The 12,045-nt window shown below is 39.3% G+C and overlaps 1 pseudogene; it reads left to right on the top strand.

Moving 5' to 3' along the window:
• The first annotated feature begins 3,950 nt into the window (after positions 1-3,950).
• On the top strand, positions 3,951-4,895 carry LOC110122567 (olfactory receptor 52B4-like; annotated as a pseudogene).
• Positions 4,896-12,045: the final 7,150 nt, after the last annotated feature.

Raw genomic sequence — 12,045 nt, 5'->3', positions numbered from 1 at the left:
TAGACCAGGCAGTCCAAAAATCCATGAAAATTAAGTTGTCAGTACAAAACTATGAACTAACTTGATCTAGTTGACATTTATGGAACAGTCTTTTCAATCATAGCAGAACAAAGATTATTTTCAAGCTCACATAGAATATTTGCCAGACTAGACATCGTTCTGGGCCATAAAGCACATCTTAACATATTTTTAAAATATCAATCTTATAAAGTATATTCTTAGGTCAGAAATCAAAAACAGAAAGTTAGCTTGAAAATATCTTAATACTTAAGAGATTAAACAAAATATTAATACTTCTTAAGAGTATTTTTCATAGAGGAGAGATTCTTGAGAATAGGAAGTATATATTCAGCTTGTTCCTGACCAGGTCATATATGTATGAAAGTTAAGAAAATACACATCATAGATATTAGGATCATTTATGTGTTTTATTACACAGAAAACAATTACATGAAAATTTGTTAAATTAAGACATCAGTATGAATTAAAATTTTGCTCAAGTTTTTGTCTAGCAGAGCTATTTCTATAAAGTTTATTTCAGCAAAATTAATGATTTTTATTTCTCCTATGGCTGGAAGTACATAATTACAGGGCCCAGGGCAATGTCTGGCTGTCAAAAACAATTAAACTTGGGTAAAATGCTGGGTTGAGAAATTGGAGATGAGTGACATTGTCCTTGCCTAATTAGTAAGAGCCGCAGAAATAAACCTGTAGTTCAGCAAAGTCAAGTTTTATTTTATGCATTTCAGTAACGGACACTGAACAATATAGGGGTGTCTGACCAAACAAATAAAAAAGGTACAGTTATGGGATTTAGAATTGGTTTATGAGAAAGCTGTGTGTAGTTATAACAAAACACAAATCTTTTTGAAGTTGATATTAATTTCATCTTCTGTCTTGAGAAACAATAATGTACAAGAGTACTTGGATAATTTATTGAATATAAAGTTGTTTTTAAGTTAAAAAGTTTATGTATGCATTCACGGTGAGCAGGTAAAACTACTTTAAAAGAATACACAAAAAGCATTAGCATTTTTTCCCCTCAACACTCATAAATGTGAATTTTTGGTGAATAAGCAGTAAATGGAATGATAATCTAGGCTGGCAAATGAAATATGTCACAAATGTCAAGAATCACAAGGTTTCTACAAATTGTGCATGGACATCTTCATACCCTTAGGAAAAAATGAAGACTCATGATATATAACTCCAAAATATGGATCTTATGATGACTCTAGGGATAAATATAATTCAAATCATCCTTATATGAAGGACAAAAATTTGAAAATAAACTTTACCTAATAATTGTAGGCATTGATATATCAGATTGAAAATAACTTTAATTTTCATTAATTTATCTCAATATTTAATGGCATTGTAAGTATTAAACAAGATTGTAGCAAAGTTGGTTTTGCTGGGATGGGTTTTTTGCAGGAAAACATCCTAAGTATAAACACTGAGTTGGGGTGGAGAATAGGGCATGTGGAGAGAACAGGAGAAGAAGTAGGAGGGAAAGGCTGAGCTGTGCATGGATGAACTGAGCAGTGGATCTAGGCTGTTGGGGAGGTGACAAGCCTGGCGGAGACAACTTTCCCTGGGGCTCAGATGTAAGTGCTTCCCTCCAGGGCTCTCCTGACAGAGAATAAACAGCCTAAATGTCTGGACCCCAACAAGCTGACTTTCATCATCAATCTTATGTCTGTTCCTGAAGACTCAGAAAAGGCTGGTGACAGGCCTCTTGGAGGCTATTGACATATGTGCAGAAAGCCTGGCAAAGACCAAGGCATCCAACTGGTTGCCCCCAGTCCATGTGGAATGTAAAGTTTAGGAAGGGAGGTGCAGAGTGTATAGGCAGCTGAGGTTAATGGAGGTCTATAAAGAATGCAAAGTGATTTAATATATGACCAGTGTCTAATAATTGGGCCAGACATGAGAAAACAAAACAGATATTGACTTAGACTCAAGACCCTTCTGCAAATATGATAAGAGCCCTGACAATGACAGAGGTCTGTCCTAGACTCCTAAGGCAGGACTTGGGAAGTGGACCAGGACTTCTCAGGCAGGTATGAGAAGAGAACTGTGAGGGAAGAGCCTTGAGTGTGAACATTTAGGCTGAACTTTTGTCAGACCAAGGTCACTCTAACTTGGTCAGGGGAACAATGGAAGAGGCAAATCCTCACACTGAGCTTTTTGGCATCTTTGCCTGGCCCCAGTCTATAAAATTTCCTTTGTTTCATCCTTCCCCCAATAATCGCCTGTCCATTCGTAGCTTCCAACCTACCCTGCTCTCTTCAGTATTCCTATGCACAGCCTCCTGGATCTGAACAAATGGGGTTCACAAACATGCGGTATTTCAATTTGAATATCCAGTTTTTACTATTGCTTTTTCTTCTTTTCATTCTCCTTATAATAAACTAACCAACACAAGGTGAAGTTCAAGTTCAAATTCAAGAAACCTCTTGTTATAGCATTCTCAGATACATATAATGGTTTCCTTTGTACATTCATGGGCTTCCCTGGTGGCTCAGAAGGTAAAGAATCTGCCTGCAATGCAGGAGACCTGGGTTTGATTCCTGGGTCAGGAAGATCCCCTGGAGAAGGAAATGGCAACCCACTCCAGTATTCTTGCCTGGAAAATTCCATGGACAGAGGAGCCTGGCAGGCTATAGTCCATGGGGTCACAAAGAGTTGGACATAACTGAGTGACTAACACTTTCACACTTTGTATACTCATAATCCTTTGTTTGTAAGAGAAATATATACAATGATGTGCTTTATATGATTATCTGAAGATATGCATAGCTTTTTAAAAGTAGATTTTTAAAATATTTTAATTCTTATTTTAAAAAGTTTTAAATTTTATAATGTAGTATAGCTGATTAATGGGCTTCCCTCATAGCTCAGTTGGTAAAGAATCCGCCTGCAATGCAGGAGACCCCGGTTTGATTCCTGGGTCAGGAAGATCCCCTGGAGAAGGGATAGGCTACACACTTCAGTATTCTTGGGCTTCCCTTGTGGCTCAGCTGGTAAAGAATTCGCCTGCAATGCCAGAGACCTGGGTTGGGAAGATCACCTGGAGAAGGGAAAGGCTACCCACTCCAGTATTCTGCCCTGGAGAATTCCATGGACAGTATAGCTTATGGGGTCACAAAGAGTAAGGCATGACAGAGCGACTTTCACTTTCACTTTCCTTTCACAGCTGATTAACAATGTGATAGTCCCCTTTCTCCCTGGCAACCATAAATTCATTCTGTAACCTGTGAATCCATTTCTGTTCTGTAAACAAGTTCATTTTTTTCATTTCTTTTAAGATTATGCATATAAGTGATACCATGTTTTATTTTTCCTTCTCTGTCTGGCTTACTTCACTTAGTATGACAATCTCTAGGTCCATCCATGTTGCTGCAAATGACATTATTTCATTCTTTTTAATGGCTGAGTAATATTCCATTGTATATATGTACCACATCTTCTTTATCCATTCCTCTGTTGATGGACATTTAGGTTGCTTCCATGTCTTGGCTATTGTAAACAGTGCTACAATGAACATTGGGGTGCATATATCCTTTCAGATGGTGTTTTTTCTACAGATATATGCCCAGGAATGGGATTGCAGGGTTATATGGTAGCTTTGTTTTTAGCTTTTGAAGGAATATCCACACTGTTCTCCATAGCGGTTGTACAAACTTACATTCTCACCAGCAGTGTAGAAGAGTCCCCATCTCTCTGTACCCTGGAGATGTGCATAACTTTTAGTTAGACTATCACTCACTGAGGCAGAGAATATACCCTACTGGCTTTTCATATTTCTTTTTTGCATGTTCACAGAAGATGAAGTGTGTGAGATATGCCAAAAGTCTTTGTGACTTTACAAAGTATATTCCAGGAAAATCTGAATTTTCATCTCTGTTGGAGAGTTTGAAGTGATGTCTCTGGTAGTCTCTCTATATATGCTTTCTTTAAACCACACTAGTGTTAGCCACGCAGTCTTTTGCTTGCTGGGCAACCCAGGCCTTGATGACTAGCATATGAGGATCTCCAATCCCTTCTTCATTTCCTATGTCATCGTCCTGCTTGGGAACAGCCTGCTGATCTTCATTATCTTCATGGAATGGTGCCTCCATGAACCCATGTACCTCTTCCTCTGCATGCTCTCTGGAGCAGACATTGTCCTCTCCACATGCACAGTCCCTCAGGTCTTGGCTATCTTCTGGTTCTGTGTTGGGGAGATCTCCCTGGATCACTGCATCACCCAGCTCTTCTTTGTCCATTTCACCTTCATTCTGAGTCAGGGATTTTTCTGGTGAAGCCATTTGACTGCTACATTTCCATATGCTACCTTCTGAGATATACCACTATTCTTACACATACACAGATTGGGAAAATTGGTGTTATCATCTTTCTGAGAAGTTATTGGATGATTTTTTCCCCATGATATTTCTTTTGAAAAGATTGACTTTCTGTCAAAATAATGTCATCCCACACACTTGTTGTGAACACACTGGCTTGGCCAAATATGCTTGTAATGACATTAGAGTGAACATCTGGAATGGACTGTCTGTCATAATGTCAACAGTGGTCTTAGATGTCCTATTAATTTTTTGTTTCCTACATTCTGATTCTGCATGCTGTCTTCCACATCCCTTCCAAAGACGTTCGTCACAAGGCTCTCAACAAGTGTGGCTCCCATGTCTGCGTCATCATTCTCTTTTATGGGCCTGGAATCTTCACAACCCTGACTCAGGTTTGGTCGGCACATTCCGCCTCACATCCATATCTTGTTGACTAATGTCTGCGTTCTGGCTCTACCTATGCTGAACCCCATCATTTATGGGATCAAGACCAAGCAAATCTGGAGCAGGTGGCTCACATATTTTTTTCCAAGGCAAAGATAACTTTGGAGGATGAACAGAATTTTCAGCTTTCGTAGGTATCTATGATGTGAGCTGTAGAACTGGTGGGTGGAAACCCTAGTGGTAAACTGGATACTAGGAAACAGTGAATTCTATTCCAGTGGAAGTTCTCCAAGAAGGTTCTGTGACTTACATCTTGTGCAGTCAAATCAACAGAGAAAGTAATACCATGTTTGACTGAGCATGCTATGTCCTATGCAGAGCCTGTGAATTTCCAAAGCCATGCATCTTTCAAGTCTCTAGCTTGATTTGGTAATAGATGAAATAAATACAGTGTTCTGGTTTAAGTTTATTCAACTATTCCTCACTGAGTTTTTCACCCTTTGAGACATCTTGTGACATCCCTGGACAATCACATACAAAGGGTACATTTGTCAGTTATGCAAGATGAATAACTTCTAGAGATGTAATAGGTAGCACTGTAACTATAGTTAACTATATTATATATTTGAAATTTTAAGAGGTTTGATCTTAAGTTTTCTCATCACATACAGATACAAATTGTAGTTAAGTGTATAGCATATGTTAATTGGCTTGATTTCTTAATCATTTCAAAATAAATATATCAAAATAATACATTATATGCCTTAGAAGTATAAACTTTATATTGGTAAATTATAGCTAAATGAAGAAGGAACAAAAAGAGTTCCCCTAAACACAGCCACTAGATAGGTAAATAATTTGGTATTAAGATGATTAAAAAATGAACATGTCCATAAATATGTGCATAAATACTTAGTTGTGTCTGGCATTTGAACCCTATGGACTGTAGCCTGCCAGGCTCCTCTATCCATGAGATTCTCCAGGCAAGAATACTGGAGTGGGTTGCTATTGCCTTCTCCATGAGATCTTCCTGACCCAGGGGTTCAACCTGTATATTCTGTATTACCCGCACTGGCAGATGGATTCTTTACCACTGAGCAACCTGGGAAGTCTGCTCATAAATATAGGCAGACACTTATGTAGTTGTACATTTAGAAAAAGTGGAATTATATTAGTGAAAGCATTTTTGTGTGTGCCATTATCTAACTTGTCCATGACTTACATCAGTAAGTTGTGAATCATGAGTAAGTCTTAATATCTGAAAAGAAAAGGAGAGATGTCTGTAGAGTACTGGTTTGAACAAGGAAATGTGGTTCCTATTTTTAACCAAGGAGAGTACACTGGCAGCACACTGACCCTTGGGCGGGGGAAATCCATGACAGTCTATTCCGCTGCCTGATTGTAAACAACTCCTGAATGTAGGAACTACAACATGCATTATTCCTGGCTCCTTCTTCAGCAGCGTGTTATATTAGAAGATAGAATAGAGTCTGTGCTAGACACACAGGGAATACGACCAGAACCATTGCATGAACCCAAGGGTAACCATTCCCTTTGAAAGAACTGATATAATTGTGCCCAGGAAAGACATTCCATAGAGATGGAGCTCACACAACTCCCACAAAGTCTCTTTGCACGTAACAGAAAGTCAGGACAAGGACAAAAATGGCCAGGAATTCAGGGTGAAGTGGCAATCCAGGGTAACACCCAAGAAAAGTGCTTTAAGAAGTTGTCTCACATGTGAATTTTCCCTTCACCTACTTTGGGCCTTCGGATCTGTATTTCAGCCTGAATAGTGCCCACAAACCCAAATGTCATCCCACCTCCCTGTCCCTGCTACTTGCTTAGAAACAACCAAGCCATCCCAGCTACCACAGGTATGGAAAGGGTTAACTGTATAAATGGATTCAAGCTTTGGTATAAAAACACTCAGGATCACCACATATTTAGAATATACTTCTCAGTAGTGTAGTCATGGTAGTGTTAGTCTCTCACTCATGTCCAACTCTTTGTGACCTCATGGACTCCTCTGTCCATGGGATCCCCCAGGCAAGAATACTGGAGTGGGTAGTCATTCCTTTCTCCAGTGGATCTTCCCGACCCAGGGATCAAACCAGGGTCTGCTGTATTGCAGACAAATTCTTTACTGTCTGAGCCACCAGTAAAGCCCATATTTCTCAATAATCACACTATAAACAAATAAACTAAAACTTGTAAACAAAAGGAGTGACTCAACAGACATTAATGGACACCCACTTTATAACTTACCAGATCTAAGCTAAAATATGGAGATATAGAAATATATATCATATTCCCCCTCTCTTAGGAAGGCCATACATTATAGAAGACAAAACAGCTAGCAGTTAAAATGCCTTGTGATAAATTATGTAGACAGCACTGTGGAACATTGTGAGACAAAGGACGGTCACTTTGCCTAGCTGGGAGTGAGAGGAGCTGTCCTATAGGAGCTGATTCCCGTGCTGAGTGTTGACCAGTAGCAAGCTTCCCAGGTCAAAGGACTTGGGAATAGCAAGTAGGCAGTCTGAGAAGTAGAATATGAGGGGCAAGAGAGGGTCCTTAAGAGACAGGCAAGGTGATCCAGGAAAGGCCTTGAATATGAAGGAGCTCAGGACTTGCCATTCCCAAATAGGTCAGTTTGGAATAACGATTCTTTGGAGTGAAAGAGAAATTGAAAGTGAAAGTCACTCAGTCATGTCCGACTCTTTGCGACCCCATGGACTATACAGTTCATGGAATTCTCCAGGCCAGAATACTGGAGTGGGTAGCTTTTCCCTTCTCCAGGGGTGCTTGAAAAACAGAAAATGACAGGGAGGCTCTCTGACCACTTTTTCTACTTAAAAACAGGCCATACAATTTCCCAGGAGAAAGGTGACCTCGCTGTAGCAGCAGCAGAAGACTGTCCTTATTTGCAGAAACTGGGAAGCCATGCTGAAATGGGTCTGAAAAAACAAGTTTGATAAAATAATTCTTATCTCCCCATGTTCCTGCCTCCCGCACCATATATTCTCTAGTCACTTCCCCACAACTTACTGTGCCTCTCTCAAAGCCCTGTGTCTTGACTCTTTGTCACAAATTTATTATTATTTCTTTGTCTTAAAAATATAAAAGCTTTTGGGTCTGGTTACTTATTTAGGGCTTCATTATGTTGCGAAGGTCCTCATATACAGGTAAATATTGAATAAATCTTGTACACTTTTCTGTCTGCTTCATCTGTCTCCTGTCAGTTTAATGTTTAGGCTCAGGCAGAGACCTTAAGCAGGTAGAGGAGGGTGGCTCAGTGGTAAAGAATCTACCTGTAATGCAGGAGATACGGGTTTGATCCCTGGGTTGGGAAAATCCCCTGGAGAAGGAAATGGCAACCCACTCCAGTATTCCTGCCTGGGAAATCCCATGGACAGAGGAGCCTGGTGGACTACAGTCCATGGGGTCGAAAAGAGTCAGACATGACTTAGTGACTAAACAACAACAGCACTATTCACACTAGAGATTTAGAGATTAACTGATGTTCATAGTGGCTGTTTGAGAATGTTAATAAGCCATGATCCGACTTTGAATAAAGAAAGTAAATTATGGTGATTTGACCCTTAGGATTTGGTGTGTGTACTTAGATTCAAATTAAGTAGACTCAAATTTTGGACACTGGCAGTGTCAGCAATGTGTCAAATTATTATAGGCATTTGATAAATTCTTGCTGCTACATTTCCCATTACAAAAAGAGATACTAAAGTAAATAGGTTTTAGTACAAAATCTATTTCAAGTTTTTGCTAAGAAGAATATATGTGCTATTTCAGCTAATTAGAATTAGGAAAAACTCACTTTTAATCAGTCAATTCAACAAATATTTATTGGATGACTTTATGAGCTTGACATTATGCTGGGTGCTAGGTAAGATGCGTGCGTGCTCAGTTGTGTTCGACTCTTTTCGATCCCATCGACTGTAGCCCTCCAGGATCCCTGTTCACGGGATTTCCCGGGTGAGAATACCAGAGTGGGTTGCCACTTCCTCCTCCAGGAGATATTCTCAACCCAGGGATCACACCCGGGTCTCCTGCATTGGCAGGTGGATTCTTTACCAATGAGCCACCAGGGAAGGAAGTAGGCCTAAGCACTTACAATCCCTATCTTCCAGATATTTCAATCCATTGAGGAATTAAAATAATAATCAGCTTTCATACAAGTGTAGGCACTTTTGAGTGCTTTGGGATCTCAAAGGAAAAGCTATGTGTGACTGGGAGGGAACATAGGTTTCTTTGATGGAAATGAGTTTAGGCTTGATCTAACAGCTGAATAGATTACTTAGAAGGTGTTTGTAGATGGAGGTCGAGACAGAGAACTTTGAAGGGAGAGAACACAGCTTGTACAAAGATACTGAGGCTAGATAGAGACTGCTACCTTCCAGGAAATGAAAGGACTAAAAGATCCCCAGCATGTCTTTCTAACAGGTAAGATTTGAACAGTTTCCATTTTTCGTTAAACAAGGAAGCCTTTAAAGTATTTAAGCATGAGTTACTCTTGATCAGATGTGTGTTTTGCAGGTAGCATTCCTTTCCTTATCTGTTTAGATTCTCAAGTGGAATGGGGCAGAGCAGCAACAGAGACTTGAGGGCACATCAGGTATGGAAAGTTTGGGAATGGAAGACATTTCCATTAAGATACAGAATTTGAAAGCCCATTAACCCTCAGACCTGAAGTGTCCTGGTATTGACTTGCCTTTGTACAACTTTTAGGGCTTTAGGGTTCAAAGTAGGTTCTCAGTCTAGCTGCTTTGGCATCCTCTGGGAGTTTGTTGGAAGTATATACTCTTGGATCTCACTTTGGATTAATAAATCAGAAATTGCATGTTAGGATGATCCTAAAATAACCTGCTAGGTTATTTGAATACAGGTGATTTAAGTAACATTGCTTAAGGTAAAAGATTCTCAAATTTGGTTGTATGTTAGATCCAACTGGCTAGTTTGAGGAACTATTGCTATCTAGTTCCCACCAGCAGACACCAGGATTTAAATTTTCCCTGAATCTAACGATTGTTAAAACTCCCCAGAAACTTCTAATGTATAGTCGTGTACCTAAGAAGTAAAGATAGGACTTTGTATTGTCAGAAATGCCTGCCTCAGGCAGTTGTCCACAAACACTGGTGGGCACAGAATCACCTGGGGGGATTTTCATAACATAGATTTGGGCTCCACCCCCAGAGTATCTGACTTAGTGGGTCTGGGGTCCATATTTACATTTTCCTTAAGTTTCTACTTGATGCTAAAGCTAGTGGTCTGGGGAATACAGTTGGAGAAGCAGTGCTTTAGAGGGTATAATGATTTAGGAAAATTAGCAATTCACAACCACCTCCCATGAGAAGCATTAAAAGATAGTCTGTTGTTTCATAGATTTTGTCCCTGCACAAGTATAAAGTCATATGTTTATCTTTCTGTCTTGCTTGGTATTTTTATAATTTCTAAGTATATAATATTCACTTAAAACTTAAGACATATGAAAATGAAAATAATTTTAAATGTACTGCATTTCTGAATGCAAATGCTCGGGCTTCCTGGGTAGCCCAGCTGGTTTAATTCCTGGGTCAGGAAGATCCCCTGGAGAAGGGATAGGCTACCTACTCCAGTATTTTGGGCTTCCCTGGTGGCTCAGATGGTAAAGAATCTGCCTGCAATGCAGGAGACCTGGATTTGATCCCTGGGTTGGGAAGATCCCTGGAGGAGGGCATGGCAACCCACTCCATTATTCTTGCCTGGAGAATCCCCATGGACAGAGGAATCTGGTGGGTTACAGATCATGGGGTCACAAAGTGACTAAGCACAGCATAGCAGGTGCAAATGCTCACATAAAGTTGAATTTGAAAGCATGAAAGTAGGCAGATGCTCTCACCAATTCCTGATTTTCTTGCAATCCCACTCCTGAGAACATACCCACACAAAACTGTAATTAACAATATAACAATACATCGATATGTGCATCTATATATTCATAGCTGCACTGTCCACAACAGCCAAAACATGGAAACAAACTAAATGTCCACTGACAGATGAATGAATAAAGATGTGGACATCTATACAACTGAATACTACTCAGCCATTAAAAATAAGGAAAGATGCCATTTACAGCAACATGGATGCAATTAGAGATTTTCATACTAAGAGAAATAAGTAAAAGTGAAAGATTATGGTATCACTTACAGGTGGAATCTAAAATATGACACAAATGAACATATCTACAAAACAGAAACAGACTCCTAGTCATAGAGAACAAACTTGTGTGTGCGTAGGGGGAGTGGGGAGGGAGAGGGATGTTCTGGGAGTTTGGAGTTGGTGATGAAATTGCATTTAGAATGGATAAACAACAAAGTCCTAATGATTAGCACAGGAAACTCTATTGAATATCCTGTGATAAACCATAGTTGAAGAGAATATAAAAATGTATATATGTGTATTACTGAATCACTTTATACAGCAGATTGGCACAACATTGTAAACCAATTGTTGTTTAGTTGCTAAGTCCTGTCCAATTCTTTGCAACCCCATGGACTCCCCAACAGGTTCCTCTGTCCATGGGATTCACCAAGCAAGAATAGAGGGTTGCCATTTCCTTCTCTCAGCTATACTTCAATAAAAAAATTAAAAAAAGAAATTGTCAATATTTGTCCTTAACATATCATGAGATATTTCATGGTCATTACCAATGGTTAGATTGCTTTCACAAGTTCTTTTTAGGGCAAGGATTCAATAAGTATCTTGAGTATCTGGCAGATGTTCTGCATGAGTTCATCATACTTAGTCCAGACTGAGACATGGAGAAGTTCTACTCCTGCAGTGGCCTCTTGGTTCCATTTTGGAGCATTTTCTTACTAATACTAAGAAGATTTTGGTTCTCCTTCCAAATATGAAATACAGAAAATTCTGTGTTGCTGAAACACTAACAAATAATCAGCAGGGATGTAGTCCAGAATGTGACTTTTGTACTGGTGAAAAGTTTCATGAATTATAGGGCCAAATTTGCACAATCTTATGATTTACAGTTTCATTTCAAGAATATCCAACTGTATCTTAGTGCAACAATATTACAGTTACAGGTAAAGTTGCCTTGAATGTCAGTTAAAAGTTTTAAAATAGACTTTTTGGCAAATCATGAACAGTTCACTGCAGTGTTGTAACATTTTATAGTTCACCTAGTTGAGCTGATCCCTGAGATAACTGTAAAATTCTGGTCAGTTTTATCTCTCATTCACTTTGCAAAATCACAGGGCCAGATCTAGGTATTAAAAACCTCCATTGGGTGCCC

The sequence above is a fragment of the Odocoileus virginianus genome, unplaced genomic scaffold, assembly GCF_023699985.2.
Source record: "Odocoileus virginianus isolate 20LAN1187 ecotype Illinois unplaced genomic scaffold, Ovbor_1.2 Unplaced_Contig_30, whole genome shotgun sequence".
NCBI lineage: Eukaryota > Metazoa > Chordata > Mammalia > Artiodactyla > Cervidae > Odocoileus > Odocoileus virginianus.
This window is presented reverse-complemented; position numbering and strand designations above follow the sequence as displayed.